The 15,423-nt window shown below is 45.2% G+C and overlaps 1 protein-coding gene across 3 annotated transcripts in view; it reads left to right on the top strand.

Moving 5' to 3' along the window:
- Positions 1-15,423, top strand: part of PAMR1 (peptidase domain containing associated with muscle regeneration 1) — a 158,051-nt gene that overhangs the window by 37,475 nt on the left and 105,153 nt on the right. Inside the window, exon 1 of one of the 3 annotated variants that reach the window (XM_057507558.1) lies at positions 10,885-10,900. The exons of 1 other annotated variant lie outside the window; for it this stretch is intronic. The gene's annotated coding sequence lies outside the window, so the exon portion shown is untranslated. Of the gene's footprint in view, positions 1-10,884; positions 10,901-11,446; positions 11,600-15,423 lie in introns of those variants that run through there. One more of the 3 variants, XM_057507557.1, reaches the window with a different exon arrangement.

The following is a 15,423-nucleotide window of genomic DNA, read 5'->3' as shown; positions in this document are numbered from 1 at the left end:
AAACTGAAGCTTATAAATTTACCATAAGTCCCAAAGCAGTCAGTTGCAAACAGGAAATTTCCTTCAGTTTTATGCTTTATCACAAAAGTTCACATGAATTGTGTATTCTAGGCCATACTCCATGGGTTTATTTGACTTTTAACATGTAAAAACTATTTACCATGGAGCAAAATTGATTTTCCAAGGCGAGGCACTATATGGACTTTGTTTGAAGAGCATGAGTAAGACTCACAGCACCCTTTCCACGGGCGAGCTCTGCTGAGTCATCGATGGCTGTTGCCACTATGACATGGAGAAGTTAACTACTATCATCTGTGATAAGGGAAAAAGTGAGAGATTTTACAATGTCTATTATTTCCTGCTTTCTTAAGGCATCCAGCCTCCCTGTTCACTAGTCCTGTGTAGTCCACACACCAGCCATGTTAAACATACACATGCTCTTGCTTGAACACAGCAGCTCTTCTTGGCTCCGGGTTGTGTGAACCTGTCATTCTCTCAGCCTGGACTGTCTTTCCCTATCTTGTCTCCCTGGGCGAGTCCCCTGAAACCTCTTATGTTCTCTTTAGGGAGTCAGGAATGGTCTCAGAGGAACAATGACACTTCATCTGAGTTAAGGGCGTGCATCCCCAGAGCCATCCTTGTGCACCTCATTTGAGTGTTTAGACAAATAGGTCTGCAGTGACTATCTAATATTCAATATTTCTTCCTCTTGATGTGAGCAGCCTAAGGACGAAGACTGGCTTTTCTCCTTTATTCTCCAGCTGGGAGTATAAAGTACCCACTGTTTGGCATATAGTAGATGTTCAAAAAATAATTGTTGACTAAACCAGTGTTTCTCAAACTTTTTGGCTTCAAGACCTCTTTATATTCTTAAACTTTATTGAGATCTTTATATTCTTAAACTTTATTTGTTTATATGGGTTATATCTATTGATACTTACCATATTAGCAATTGTAACTGAATAATATAACATTAAACTTTTAAAAATTAATTCATTTAACATCAACAGTAAACCCATTGCATGTTAACTAAATAACAGAATATTTTCCTGGTTCTTTTTCTTAAAAGCCTGTGTCTTTAGAGGAACTGAAACATCTCAAGGCAGAAATAAAAGATTTGGGGAGAAAATGTCACAAGGGCATGCAAAGCATCGCTCCTCCAGGAGAAGTTCTGCTCCCAGAATACTTGTCCTGGGCTTAGCAGGTGGGTTTAGAGGAAGTGAAAAGACAGTGATGTTGGTGGAGCCCTAGATAAGAGCCAAGCACCGGGATAGGAAAGAGCCACAGGAGTACTGGTGCACACCACAGTGATCCAGCTCCTCTCACAGGCACAGTCCAAGTGTGCTCAGATTCTCAGTGAGGCAGAGAGGGAACACCGAGAGAGAGAGAGGCTTTGTGTGATGGGTCTCACTGGGTCTCACAGACAGCCTTACAGTTTCCTAGGCTCCCGTGTGGCTTGGAAGTAGGAGAGTGATTCCAGGCACCCAAATGTGTCAAGAAGTTGTGGCAGGAGACCCTTACAAGGAGGAAGGTTGCACCCTGGCCGATCTGTGTGGTTGACTGCTGTGGCTACCTGCCTGGAACGATGAAAAAGGAGCAAAGGACCGACATTTCTGTAGATTTCAATGTAGTTAGATGATAAGAAGCAAGATAAGCCTGCTGCAGCTTCGCACTTTATAGCCACCTCGGAACTTGGCACAACCGAGGTGCGGAAGAGGACTGAAGACATTGGGAGGTAAATATCTGCCCTTCAGATCCAGACAGAGCTCAAGATAGAAATGAAGCTGAGTTGTAGGAAGTAAAATTATATCTCTCCCTTACATGAATTTCTGGACTGAGGTTTAGCCTTGCTACCACTCTTTACGAGATGAGGAATCTGAATCTTCTAGATATAAAGGCATTTACCCAAGGTTAAACAGCTAAGTGGCTTGGCTGGGATTCAAACACCAGAGCCCTGGTTCCTAAGCTCAGAGTTGTTTTGTATCCCAAAGGACTGAACTCAAGGCTGGAACTCTGGTGTCCAAGGCCACATGACCATTCACCGTGGACTTAGAGGCAGAACCACATCTCTGGACTTCTTATCCTGTGCTCTTTTCTAAGATAATGGGATTCCATCTTTTGAAGAAATGTGGTGAATTTCCACATTGAATTTTGCTTTATGTGAATTTCTGCTGACTTCCCCAAGGACCATGAGAAAAACTTGATTCTCAAGCCTGGATTTTTTAAATCCTGGCTTTGAAATGACTAACTTTGGAATCTTGGGACAGTGATTTAACCTTTAATATATCTTTTTTTTCTGTAAAATGGGGCTCATAATATTTGCCTCCCAACTCCTTAAATATGTACTGTGCAGAGTGACTTCTTTCCAAAGACTACAGAATGGAAAGTGGGCAAAAAACAAACACTGCCTCATGATCAAGGTCAACATCAGTGATCAGACAAGCTGATACAGGAACCCCTCCAGTATCATGCTGAGAATGGTACTTGACCTCTGTAGTTTCCTCCCCCAAACTCGTAGCTCCCGTCTACTCATGATAAAAGCATAAAAAAAATCTCAATTTTGATCTACAGAAAACCTGACCAGTTTTCAAAACCATCAAGGCCATCAAAACTTGCACATCCAAGAAGAGCATAAAGAGACATGATTACCCACAGAAATATGGTATCCTGGATAGAACCCTCAAACAAAAAAAAGGACATGAGGGGAAAACCAAGGAAAGCTGAAAAAAGTATGGACTTGAGTTAATAATAATGGACAAATCACTATTAGATCCTTAACTGTAGCAAATGTACCATACTAGCATAACAAGTTAGTAACAGGAACCTGAGCGTGGGACATATGGGAACACTCTACACTATCTGTGCAATTTTCTGTAAATCTAGAATTATTCTAAAGTAAAGAAGTTTATATAAGAAAAGGAAAAAAAGGATATTGCTATGTAAGTGAGAAAATCACATTGGAGGTAACAAGAAAGTATCCTTGAGTATGCTTTATTTATTAAAAGGAAACTGTTCTCAGAACTTTTTTTTTTTATTGTGGACAAATACACATAACAAAGTTGATCATTTTAACCATTGGCAGGTGCACAGTTTGGTGGCATTAAATGCATTCATAATGATGTGCCACCATCGCCACCATCCATCCTCAGAGCACTTTTCATTCCATAAAACTGAAACTATACCCTTATTAGGCAGTAATGACCCATCCCTGTCTCCCCTAGGCCCTGGCCACCACCATTCTGCTTTCTGTTTCTATGATTCCAACTCCTTCAAGTACTTCACTCCACTGAACTCACACAGTGTTTGCCTTTTTGTGTCTCCCATATTTCACTTAGTATAATTTCCCAACGTTTATTCATTTTGTAGCACATGTCAGAATATTTTTCCTTTTTAAGGCTGAGTAATACTCCATTGTATATATATACCAGATTTTATTGATTTATTCATTCATTGGTAGATGTTTGGGGTTACTTCTACATTTTAATTAAGAGTGAATAATACTGCTATGAACATGGGTCTAGAAAAGACTCTGAGACCCTGCTTTTCTTTCAAGCATATATCCAGAAATGGAATTGCCGGATGATATGGTAATTGTAGTTTTATTTTTTTTGAGGAAATTCAGTGCCGTTTTCCACAGCAGCTGTATCATTCCCACCACCAGAGCACAATGATTCTCATTAGTCTACATCCTTGCCAGCATTCATAATTTTCAATTTTTTACTTAATAGTAGCATTCCCAGTGGCAGTATCATGTTGCGGTTTTGATTTTCTTTTCCCAAATGATTAGTGATGGTGAGCATCTCTTCATAGGCTTGTTGGCCATTTGTATATTTTCTTTGAAAAAATGCCTATTAAGTTCTTTGCCCATTTTGAATCAGGTTGTTCATATTTTGTTGTTGAGTTTTAGGAGTTCTTTATGTATTCTGGATTTTCATCTTGTAAAACTGAAACTCTATCCTTATTAAATAGTTAATGACTAACTCAACATGTCTAAAATATTACAATTTCAATGTATAATCAACAGAAAGATATTAATGTGATCATTTATGTTATTTTTTATACTGTCTTTGAAATTGGTATATATTTTGCATTTACAGTTCATCTCAATTTGCACTAGCCACATTTCAGGTTGCTCAATAGCCCTATGTGCAGTTCTGTACTATTATTTAGTAAAGAAAGAGCACTGTCTCACATACATACACGCATACACAAACACATACACATATGATTGTGATTTCTGAATTTTTTTGAATGAAGAAATTGAGATGAATAAAGGCATGGATTGCCTTGTCCTTATTGTTCCCTCCCTTTGCTGTTAGTGTCTTGGAGGACCGTGCCAATTCACAGACAGGTGCTTCTCAGTTAAACACTGAGGGGTGAGTAGGTTGAGTTTCACAATGGTGTCTGGAACAGCCATGCCCCAACCTGAGTTGATTCCTTCTTTCACTGAACAGATACTGACAGTCTAGCTTGTGCCAAGCCCTGCTGGGTGCTGGGTATATACAATGGTTAGAGTGAAAAATACACGGGTCCTCTTACTTCGTGGAGCTTGCAGTCTACACAAATAAAATGTTAATTACAAGTGGAGCTGAGCGCTCTGCAGCTGTGTCCTAAGGGTGGGGCAGGTGCCTGCAAGGAGGGAATGTGGTGTCAGGAGAGAATTTAAAAACAATAATAAAACTGGTGGAAAGTTTATCTGCTTTTTATTATCACTATGTGCCTGCAATTCTAGACCATGCCAGTGATACAATACTCACAGGAAGACTTCTAAGCACTTAGAGTCCTATGCCCCTCTCTAGGCCATAGATCAGGACCTCCAGAGAGGTGGGGCAGGCCTCTAAATGCTTCAGGAGCTCCCCAGGTGTTATGAACTGAATTAAGTTCCCCCTGAATTTACATGTTGAAGCCTCAACCCCCCAGTGTGATGGTATTTGGAAATGGGCTTTTGGGTGATAATTAGGTTTGGATGAGGGCAGGAGAGTGAGGTCTCCTGATGGGATTAGTGCCTGTATAACAAGGGATAGCAGGGAGCTGGTGAGATCGTGGCCAGCTACAAGCCGAGAGGAGAGGCCTCAGAATGATGTCTGCTGTGCTGGCACCCTGATTCCCCAGCTTCCATGATTGTGAGAAAACAAATGTCTGTTGTTTCAGCTCCCAGCCTATGGTATCTGAAAGGAAAGGAGCGACACACAGCAGCAATTCACCGGAGAATTCCGCTTTATTAGGGAAAGGTGCTGGGTTATATAGGAAGGGGCATGAGCTGATTGAGGTGTCACTTCTACGGGGCTGCTGGCTACTGGCTAGGTGCTGGGATTGGGAGGGGGGAGAGAGGTGATTGGGCTTTAGGTGGCGCTGGCGGGAACCGAGGACCCGGAAGAGAAGCAGGAAGTTCGCCATCTTATGGGTGGGGGCCCTTCATTCCCCCCTTTCTCCTCTATGGGGTTGTGGACGTTGCTTTCTCTCTGACTGCTTCTTGCTGAACGGGGGTGGAGAAGGGAGTGAGGGCTTGAGGACTGGGAGGAAAGGGTTGATAGGACTCCCCACAGTAAGGACGAGTAGATGTGGATTTCTTCAGGTTGGAAATCAATGAAGGTTCCCTGTAACCATAGGTTGAGGACCTGTTGATTCCGATGGTGCCAAGAGGATGCGGGTGCCAGAAACCAGGCGTCTGTGGCCATTGTTTCCAGGAACAGTTTCCAGCGGAGAGAGGGGTCCATCTCAGCATATGGTGAGGAGGTTACGTGAGGGTGAGGGATCTTCTGTGGCTAAAAGCTGGTAGTTCCTGAGTAAAAGCTGGTTGAAAGTTTGATTAGAGATTTTACCGACTTGGGATTTGATAAACTTTACTATACAAGGCAAGAAGAGACAGGCGAGAAGAATGATTATTATGGGGCCTGCAATGGGCCACAGCCAAGTGAGGAAGGGGTTTGTTAGTATTGAAGAGAATGGGTTGGAATTGGAAGCAGAGTGGAGGCTGGAGGCAAGGTCGGTGAGTTTGGTAATGTCAGTTTCTACAGTGCCGGATTCGTTGATGTAATAGCAGCACTCTTCCTGAAGGAAGACGCAGGTGCAGCCCTTCTCGGCTGTAAGCAGATCTAAGGCCCGCCGGTTTTGAAGGGTGACCTTAGCTAGCGAAGTGACCTGTCTTTGGAGAGAGGCCAGGGAATCGGCAGTGGATGTCAGGGCTCCCTCAAGTTTGGCGTTGAGATCTCTAATTGCCCATAGAGAGTGACCCAAGGCTCCCCCTGAAAATCCTGCCCCAATGGCTGAGGTGGCTAGGGAATACCGACCATAATGGGAAGGAAAGCAGCCATTCTTGTGCGCAAGGGCAAGGGAGGTTGGAGCTCAAGGGATTCTGCCATGCTGTAAAGTGTAAGCTGTGGGATTAGGGTGACGAGAATGCAGGATGTGCTGGAGTTGGGAGGCAGTGAGTTGAAAACACTACCATTGCACCAAAAGAAGTGTCCCGGTTGCGTAAAAGTCTTAGAGCTGGAGGTAGGGGTGTAGATAGAGAGACAGTGAAGTGCGCTGGAGGGGGGAGGGGTTGGGCCTACACAGTGGTGGATGGTGAGATTGTTTGCGTATTCTGGTTCCCATAGGTGTATGTCTGCCAGGGGGCGGAGGGGTTGTCCTTCTGCATGGAAGGAGTAGTTGGAAATATTAAGGGGCACGGCGGCCAGCAGTGGGCGCTGTAGTGATGCGCACAAGAAACAATTGGCGGTGTTGAGGGTGTGGTTGAGAAAGATGGTGGTGTCTTGAATGAGCTGTAACCAAGAGTAGGAGAAATTGGAAGAGGGGTGGGGATAGGAAGATGAAGAGGCACCGTCAAATGTTTGAATAATGACTTTTTCGGAATGTCTGATATCTGATGCAACTTGAGAGATCTGGGAATGAGAGGGAACATACTCCCGAGAGATATGAAGGGTACCGTGCGGGGTCGAGGACCCCCCGTAGTAAACTGAGGCTGTGACTCCGGCGGCCCATCGAGAGTCCCAGGGATCTGGGATTGATAAGGAGAATGAGCTGTTGGGATATTTTATGAAATGGTTGGAGGAGTAATACTGTGGGTACTGGGAGTTACCCATGTAGTGAATGGCACAAGACCAGTAGGAACATTCCCCGTAGGTGCCATCACCTGCAATAGGCTTGTTTTTGATCATAGAGGAAGCAGAGGTAGGGAGAATAAAGTGAACCGAAGCTAGTGAACACTTCGGTGGAGGGAGGAAAGTGGAGGTATAAAGGCTCGGAGCAGCCTTTCAGAGGGCAGTCTGATGTGGCAATGAGGGCAGTAATTTTTGTTTGATGCTGTGTGTAAGTCTGTCTGACTTTGAATCGCCATACAAAGGAGGCTGGGGTGGCAGGGAAGACAATAGGAGTGAGAAAAAAAAGCGAGAGAGAGTGAGGGAGCAGTAAAGGAGGAAAAAGTCATGATTCGGGTATGGATGGCAAAGGGGGTGAACGGGATTTTGGAGGAAAGAGGACAGTAAGGTCAGGAGTCTGGAGGGAGGGAGAGTCTGTAAACTTTTGTAGGTTAAGAGATCCTTTAGGTGATGTGGGGACAGAATGGTAAGGGGCGCCCCAAATGTCAGTTTATGAGCTTCCTTCTGCAAGAGCTGTCCAGCAGCTAATGCCCGTAGGCAGGGGGCCCATCCCTGAACTGTGGAGTCTAATTGCTTGGAAAGATAAGCTACTGGGGCAAAGGATGGGCCATAATGTTGGCCTAGGACTCCTACAGCTTGACTGGACCTCTCATGAATGTATAATGAGAAGGGCTTCGACAAATCAGGAAGATGGAGAGCTGGGGCTTCCACAAGGGCTTGATGGAGCTTAATGAAGGAGTGTCGGGGTGAGGAGGATAATGGTTCTTCAGGGGGACCCTTGCTGAGGTCGTCTAGGGGTCTTGCCAACAGGGAGAAGTTAGGGATCCATGCTATAAAATACCCAGCCAGGCCTAGAAAGGAAAGGATTTCTGTCTTGGTTTTGGGAACGGGCAGGTCAGAGAGGAGCCATTTTCTGTAAAAAATCTTAGGAGGAGGGGTCCAGAGGGATAGAAAAAAAAAATGCGTCCTTGAGATCTAGGACTGAGAAGTGGGAGGCTAAGGCAGGGCAGCGATAAAAGGGTGTATGGATTTGGGACTAAGGGATGGATAGGGACGATGGCCATGTTGACGAGGCGAAGGTCTTGGACAAGGCAGAAAGATCCGTTGGTTTTTTTAACAGCTAATATGGGGGTATTAAACGGGGAGTGAGTGGGTCTGAGGTAATTTTTGTTTAAAAGATCTTGAATGATGGGTTGGAGGCCTATGAGGGCTGAAGTGGTTAGGGGGTATTGGGCCTGACAGATATACTGAGAGGGGTCACGTAATTTGATAGAGGCAGGAGGACATAGAGCCACGGAGGGGCTTGTAATGTTCCAAACTTTGGGATTTACAGGGTGTATGAGGGTGGAACTGGAGCTTTCATTGGGTAGAGGGGGGTCGTCGGCTATGAGGGCCATCGGAAAGGGAGTACTGGGGGCTGTGGGAGTGGATATAGTTATGGAAACATGGAGGAGAGAAAGGATGTCCCGTCCTAGTAAAGGGATGGGACACTGGGGCATAACCAGGAAGGAGTGGGAGAAAGGTATGGGATTGTCTTGGATTGTGCATAAAAGGGGGGAGGTTTTAATGGGAAAATCTGTTTACCTCTTACCCCAACTATAGGAGTAATGGCAGGCGTGGTAGGGCCCCGGTATTCCCGCAAGACTGAGAAGGTGGCTCCTGTATCTAGGAGGAAGGAGATGGGGCGACCGTCTACTATTAAAGTAACCCTGGGCTCCTGTTTGGTGATGGAAATGGTCGGGTGAGAAGCCCCCGGGCCCCGTCAATCTTCTTCTGCCAACCCCACTACGGCGGGCTTAGGATGGGGGTTGTTCGTCCAGCCTCCCCTTCAGGTGGCTGGGCAATCAGACCCCCAGTGGCCCTTTTTGTGGCATCTGGGGCATGGGGTGGTAGGAGATCTGGGGGAGGGGCACGCCCTTGACCAATGTCCTTCTTGTCCGCACTTGAAACAAGCTCCTGGGGGGGGCTTGTTTGTAGAGGAGTGCCCAGGTTGTGGTTTTATCAACTGGGCCAACATTTGGAAATTGGCCTGATCAGCCTTCTGTTTACGGCGTTCCTTCTCCTCCTCCCGGTTATGGAAGACTTTAAAGGCCACTGTTAGGATCTCAGTCTGTGGGGTAGCGGGGCCCTGTTCTAACTTTTTGAGTTTAGCTTTAATGTCGGGGTATCTTTGAGCCAGGAAGTATGTCATAAGGACATGTCTCCCGTCAGGCGTTTCTGGGTCCAGGCTGGTAACTGTAATAGGGCTTGGGTGAGTCTGTCTAAGAACTCGGAGGGAGTCTCCTCCCTCCTTTGAATTATGTCTTGGAGCTTTTGAAAATTGACTACTTTACGAGCTGCCTTTTTCAGACCTGCTATTAAGCAGCAGGCGAAGATATCTCGAGAGCGGAGACCCACGGCGGTGGGGGACTGAAGGGTTCTGGCTCAGTCTGTGGAGGCGAAACAGGTGATGGGGGCAAAGACGGAGGAGGCTCCTGGGACTTAGAGGGGGGCTGAAAGGCTCAGGCTTGATCTGCAGGGGGGTGAGGTGGGGGAGGAGATGGTGGTGGAGGAAGGGGGAGGGGCTGTTGTAGGAGAGGAGGGGGAAGGGAGTGAACGGGAGGCTTCTGCGGGGGAGACGGCTTGCAGGCTAGGAGAACTTGGGGGGAGGCGGGGGGAGGAGGAGGAAAGCCTCGATATAGGGAATCTCCTTCCACTTTTTCAGGCGCTGGCAGTAGTTAAAGGGATTGCGAGTGATGTTAGGATCAAGAGTTCCCCCTGCGGGCCATTGGTTGTCATTGTCTAGGGGGCATGTCGGCCAATCTTGGGAGCAGTATTTGTGGAGAAGTTTTGGTTTTATATCAGGCGTCAGGGAGAGGGTGGCTAGATGCTTGAGCAGGCATTCAAGAGGTGAACTTTCAGGGAGGGATGAGGAGGCTCCCATGGCTAAAGGACAGAGAAGGAGACAAACAGGGAAAGACGAACGGAGACCCTCGGACTGGGAGCAGACCACCAGGAGACAAAGGGCGTCCCCGATGATCCTTGGGGGTCTGCGGAAACTCGTATACGAGTCGGTTTCTTAGGAAGTGTGGGTCGTCACCCAGGCTTCTCTAAGGAGGCAGAGTGCCGGGGTCCGAGGAACCTAGTACTAGGAGTTTTCGGCGGAAGGAATTTTCTGCGGAAGGAACGGAAGGAGGAGGGGGGGGAGGGAGCGTTCTCATCCGCAAAGGAGTCACCTCGTTTATGGCTGTCGGAGGAGGGGCCTGAGGGTCCGCCGCAGCCGTGAAGGCCTGAGGCGGGGAGAGTTCCCTCCTCGTCCCCGGGCGTCAGGGCCTTGTCAGACGATCACGGTCAATGGTGCCGTGATAGCTCGGGGAAGAGTGGCCCACCCCGGGGGAAAACTTACCCAAAGGCCAGAGAGGAGTGGTGAGTGTGATGAGCCAGCGCCGGAAAAAGAGGACGAGGGCAAGCTGCTGCTGGTGTCGGGGGAAGACGGGGCCCAGTTGGGGTGTCCCGTCTCCCGGGTTTCGGCACCAGTGAAAGGAAGGGAGCGACACACAGCAGCAATTCACCGGAGAATTCCGCTTTATTAGGGAAAGGTGCTGGGTTATATAGGAAGGGGCATGGGGTGATTGTGGTGTCACTTCTACGGGGCTGGTGGCTATTGGCCAGATGCTGGGATTAGGGGGGCGAGGGGTGATTGGGCTTCAGGTGGCGCCGGCGGGAACCGAGGACCTGGAAGATAAGCAGGAAGTTCGCCATCTTATGGGTGGGGGCCCTTCAGTATCTGGCATGGCAGCCTGAGGTGAGGCAGACACCAGGTGAGTCTGAAGCTCATCCAGGTTGGGAGCCCTTCATCTCGACCAGGGATAACCAATAGAGTTTTTCTGCCATGCTGACTGAGAAGGGCTTTGAACCTCCATGGAAATCAGTGTTCTAATTAGTTTACCAAGGGTGACAGGGTGCAGGGGTGAGGCAACGGGACTGAGGGAAGAAGTATTTGCCCCAAATGCTGAAGACTTCCCATCTCTACACCTCTAGAGTTTTAACAGCTGCTGTTCTTGTTTCCTTGATTCCTCTTTTTTTTTTTCCTGGCATTATGGTTTTGATAACAATGTTAGCAAATCCTCCATGAACTTTATGTCCTTCCGTTTGACTCACTCATGCTCCTTGGATTTCAAAAACAGATGCAGAAGAGCCAAGAGTCATTGTCTACATTATCCCATTGGGATCATCCTGTTTTTTTTTTTCCCATTCCTTCTCTTCAGAGTCCTGAAATATGCTTGGGTGTGATTCATTCATTAGTCATATGTTCTAACTTTAAAACAAAAGAATCTCCAGCATCAGACATAAAAGAAGACAACTAAAATGTAATGTTGCTGCATTCCTTATCTTTGTTATTCATTCAGCTGTTCATCTTGTACACCCTCTAGGAGTCAGTCCCCACACTGCTGGGCCTTTGGGAGACAAGGGAAGGAAAAGATAAAATCTCTGCACTTGGGAAATTCTAAGGCAAACATGTGAGCCAGATTTTATATCAAATAATTACAATGTGTTAAATGCCGTAATGGGAGATACTAAGGGAGCACAAAGGAGAGCCCATTTCTGTCTGGAGGGGATGATTGAGGGTTTTCTGTAAGGCTAATCATACCCCTCCCCCCATGCATTCATCAAGTCATTAAACAAATAAATACTGAGTCCCTCATACGTGCCAAGCTCTGATCCAGGCATTTGATTTACATGAGTGAACAAAATAAAAATTCCTGCTCTTGTAGAGCTTATATTGTAATAGGGGGACCAAATAGATTGAGGCATCATATAGGGACCAACGCATCAGATTTGTTAGTTGAGAAAATGGTATGAGAGGCTGTGAATTGGACTTGAGGCTGGAGTTAGTTGTTTCTTCTTCCCTCCCACCATCTTCAAGGGAGGTGAACCCTGCCTCATCCTGCTCAGATTCAGGACTGATCTTAAAAAGGGAGACCCTGGGCTCTGGCCTGGAATGTGCTTATTGCAGGAAAGCTGATTGTGGTGATGGGGGTGGGATAGAGATAAAGACAGAGTTCCTGCCTTAGGATCCTGGAGAAAGGCAGGAGAAGAGAACCTCCTTTACTTTAAATCTGGAAAAAGTGCAGAGATGAGGAATTTGATGATGAAGAACTGTTCACTAGGCAGATAAGGCGAGGAATAGCATATGCTGAAGCACAGGCTCTGCAGACAAAGCCCCTGTAATGGTGGTATTTGAGCCCCAGTATATATGAGAGACTGTGGAACAGTATGAGGAACTACGTTGGCCATCTCTTGCACTCATATCCTCTTGGGCCTTCCATTTATTTTCACCATTGCTGCAGCAACCAGCCTGGTGTAGGTGTAACCTACCTGACCACACCTGGGCTAGGCTGCATCTCACTTCTCTCACTTTCTGTTGTTGGGGAGAAAAAAACTTTTATTCTGCCTGCTTAGGTTCTGTATCTGGGAGCCTGCAAGAATTAAACTAACAAGACAGATGAAGAGGAGAAAATTTGCATATGGAAGCTAACAAAAGTAGTTAGGTCATTAAGTGTTTTAAGTTAGAGGTTTGTATACCTAACTTAGTAGAGGTAAGGACAGGGGGAGAAAAGGCTTCTACGGGAAGAACAAATAGATTTCTTTAGGAAAGACAAATGAGTTTTTAGGAAAACAAATGGGAGATAAGAAAGTTTGTGATGATGGTTTGTTTTATGGAGGTGTGAATGGTCTTTCTGTCTTCTTTATGGCCAAGAAACTGCTCTAGAGAGGGGATTTATGGCAGCCTCATTTCCCAGAAGTTGCTGCGTTTGGTCAGATAATGGAAGCTCCATGAAGGCTTCTTTCTGCATCTGTTGATTCTCAATTGCTTTCAGCTCAAAAGAATCCTTAGGCCAAAGTGGCCTATTTAAGGTGGCGTATTCTGATCCTCTTCACTGCCTCAAGACCCCTCTGCCACAGCTGCGTGGGAGGTCTGCAGGACCCCATCTGGCCCTCATGCGTGCATGACCTAGGAGTGGATGATGGAACCTATTGAGAACTGCTCCCCATTTTTTTCCCTTGGGCATATGGCCCCTGTCCTATTGGGCTCAGCTGCCCACAGGGTGGCTTACTCTAGAATACCCCTTGTAATGGCTTTTCCTCTTTCCCTGTTGTACTCCTTTCCCTAGGTCATTTCCAGAACACCTACATAAAGGGCCTTGGCCAGGCTCTGCTTTCTGGGATAACCCAGAGTAAGACAGAACCTGCAGTTCAAAATGGGGTAGTGTTGGTGTCAGGATGCCACAGATAATATAAAGAAATGGAGTTCAAACCCAGGCTTCACTCAGAAACGGTCCTTTCTTCCTGCTGCTATGATGCATTTCTTATCTGCATGTTTTTTTAGTTGCTAAACTATACTCACATTGCTGTTTGAGTCTTCTAGGCCAACACCTACACTAAACTAGGAGTGGAAAAGTAAGATATTTTGTAAAGTTTCAAAACATGAAACTTATACATCTGATTCTTTGGAATTTTGAGAGTCATTGTCATCAATGGTTAAACTTGGAAAGTTTTTCAAAGTACTGGTTTTGGAATGGTTTCCTTAAAATTATTTCAATCGGGATCTATTTCATGTGGTTTTCATAATATGTAAGTAGTTGTTTAAGGCAGTGCAAGCTTGTTTTATTAAAACCACATCACTTAGGCAAAATGTTATCATAACATTTTTGTTCTATTTAAAAATTAAAGAATTTTTAAGCCAAACATTTAAAACTCTTTAGAAACCTATTTATCTGTGTACCAAGATATCTGGATAAGTTTCACACTATTTAACTAAAAAACATTTAGTTAAAATAACTTGAACCTGAGACAGATTTCAAAGCTGTATGCTTTCAAAATGGTCTATCTAGATAACATGCAATGATATATGGACCATTTTATTGTCTCCAAACATTGGTTTTCCATCACATAAATATGAGTCTAAGCAAAAACTTCACATTATTGCAAAATCAGCTACATATTTTTTAATTAAAACATCTGTGCAATGTGCAAATGGACTGAAATGTTTTCTTTATCAATGATATGGAAACTATCTTGTAAAACTTTCAACCCAGCCCCCTCTCTCCTCCCATAGGATTATGGCTGTGTAGACTACAGATCACTTTGTGGATTTGCCTCATTCTTAATCTTTTACTAGTATAATCGCTTGTCATTCTCACTGTAATGCTGTGTAGACTATTATTATCTCTTTTAGAAAAGAACACCCAGGGTCAAAAAAGCTTTTAGGTAACTTGCCTACAGTGTTAAGTTATGAAGGACAGACAGGTTTTAGGCCTGGTCTGTCTAGCTCTTAACCATGGTACGTCGTGCCTCATGCCCAGTATTCATAACTTTAACTTACTGATCCACTCTAACTTGTCTATTTCCCTCTGTCTAGTCTTTCTTTTAGTACAGCTCAGCCAAAAGATTGCCATGTACCTGCAATCAGTTGCTAGGTATATTACAAGTAATTTACCATCAATAACAAATGCTGATATGTGCTAATAATGATTTACTTTTTATTACTGAGGATTATCTGTAAAGTAATATCACTTCCATACTTTTCTATTCATATATGATTCTTGACACAGGGGAAAAGGTACAATTAGAGCAAAAGAACTTACATAACCAGATGAACATAGCATCAGTCCAGGATAAGAGTGACCTTGGCCAAGAACTGAACATTTCTCTGTACATGTGGTTCCTCTAAGCTTACGCTGGAGCTGAGGGGGAACTAGTTTAGCAGCATATTGCTGCTGCCTGAGGGACAGAATCTGAAAGGGTGAGGGTTAGAAGTGGTGGGGAGGAAAGGAAGTGACTTCCACATAGTAAGAGAAAGGACTACCTTCCTTCAGTGAGAAATTGTCTCATAAGTAGAGAATTACAGGGAAAAATAAAATATTTCTTCTTCTCTTAGGATGACTATACTGACTCTGAAATTGATACTTGTCTTGGGAAATGTGAGTCGGTGTGTTCAACAGTTATAAGCTGGCCAATAAGGAGAATTATGATGTATCTCTAACATTCATAGACAAATTTCAAAGGCATAACAAAGACATGCTGGAATATTCTGTGGGCTTTGTGGTGCAGGACAGCAGAGATGAATCTTGCTGGAGCTCTCAGCAGCCCCCACCAGAATGAGACTGGTGATATTGCTGGCAGAGGCATGATGGATCTGGAACAAGACCTATTTCTTTGGACTAAGGTGGGGCTGTACCAAAGACTGTTGGAGATGTATATGGGTGAGAGTAACAGAAGGTGCCTTCAGAAACCCGAAGACTAGAAAGCAAGAAAGGGGATGGTGGTGTTTGCCCATGCC

This window comes from Manis pentadactyla, chromosome 9 (assembly GCF_030020395.1).
Source record: "Manis pentadactyla isolate mManPen7 chromosome 9, mManPen7.hap1, whole genome shotgun sequence".
Taxonomy (NCBI): domain Eukaryota; kingdom Metazoa; phylum Chordata; class Mammalia; order Pholidota; family Manidae; genus Manis; species Manis pentadactyla.
Note: the sequence above shows the minus strand (reverse complement) of the source record. Positions and strands in the feature narration are given on the sequence as shown.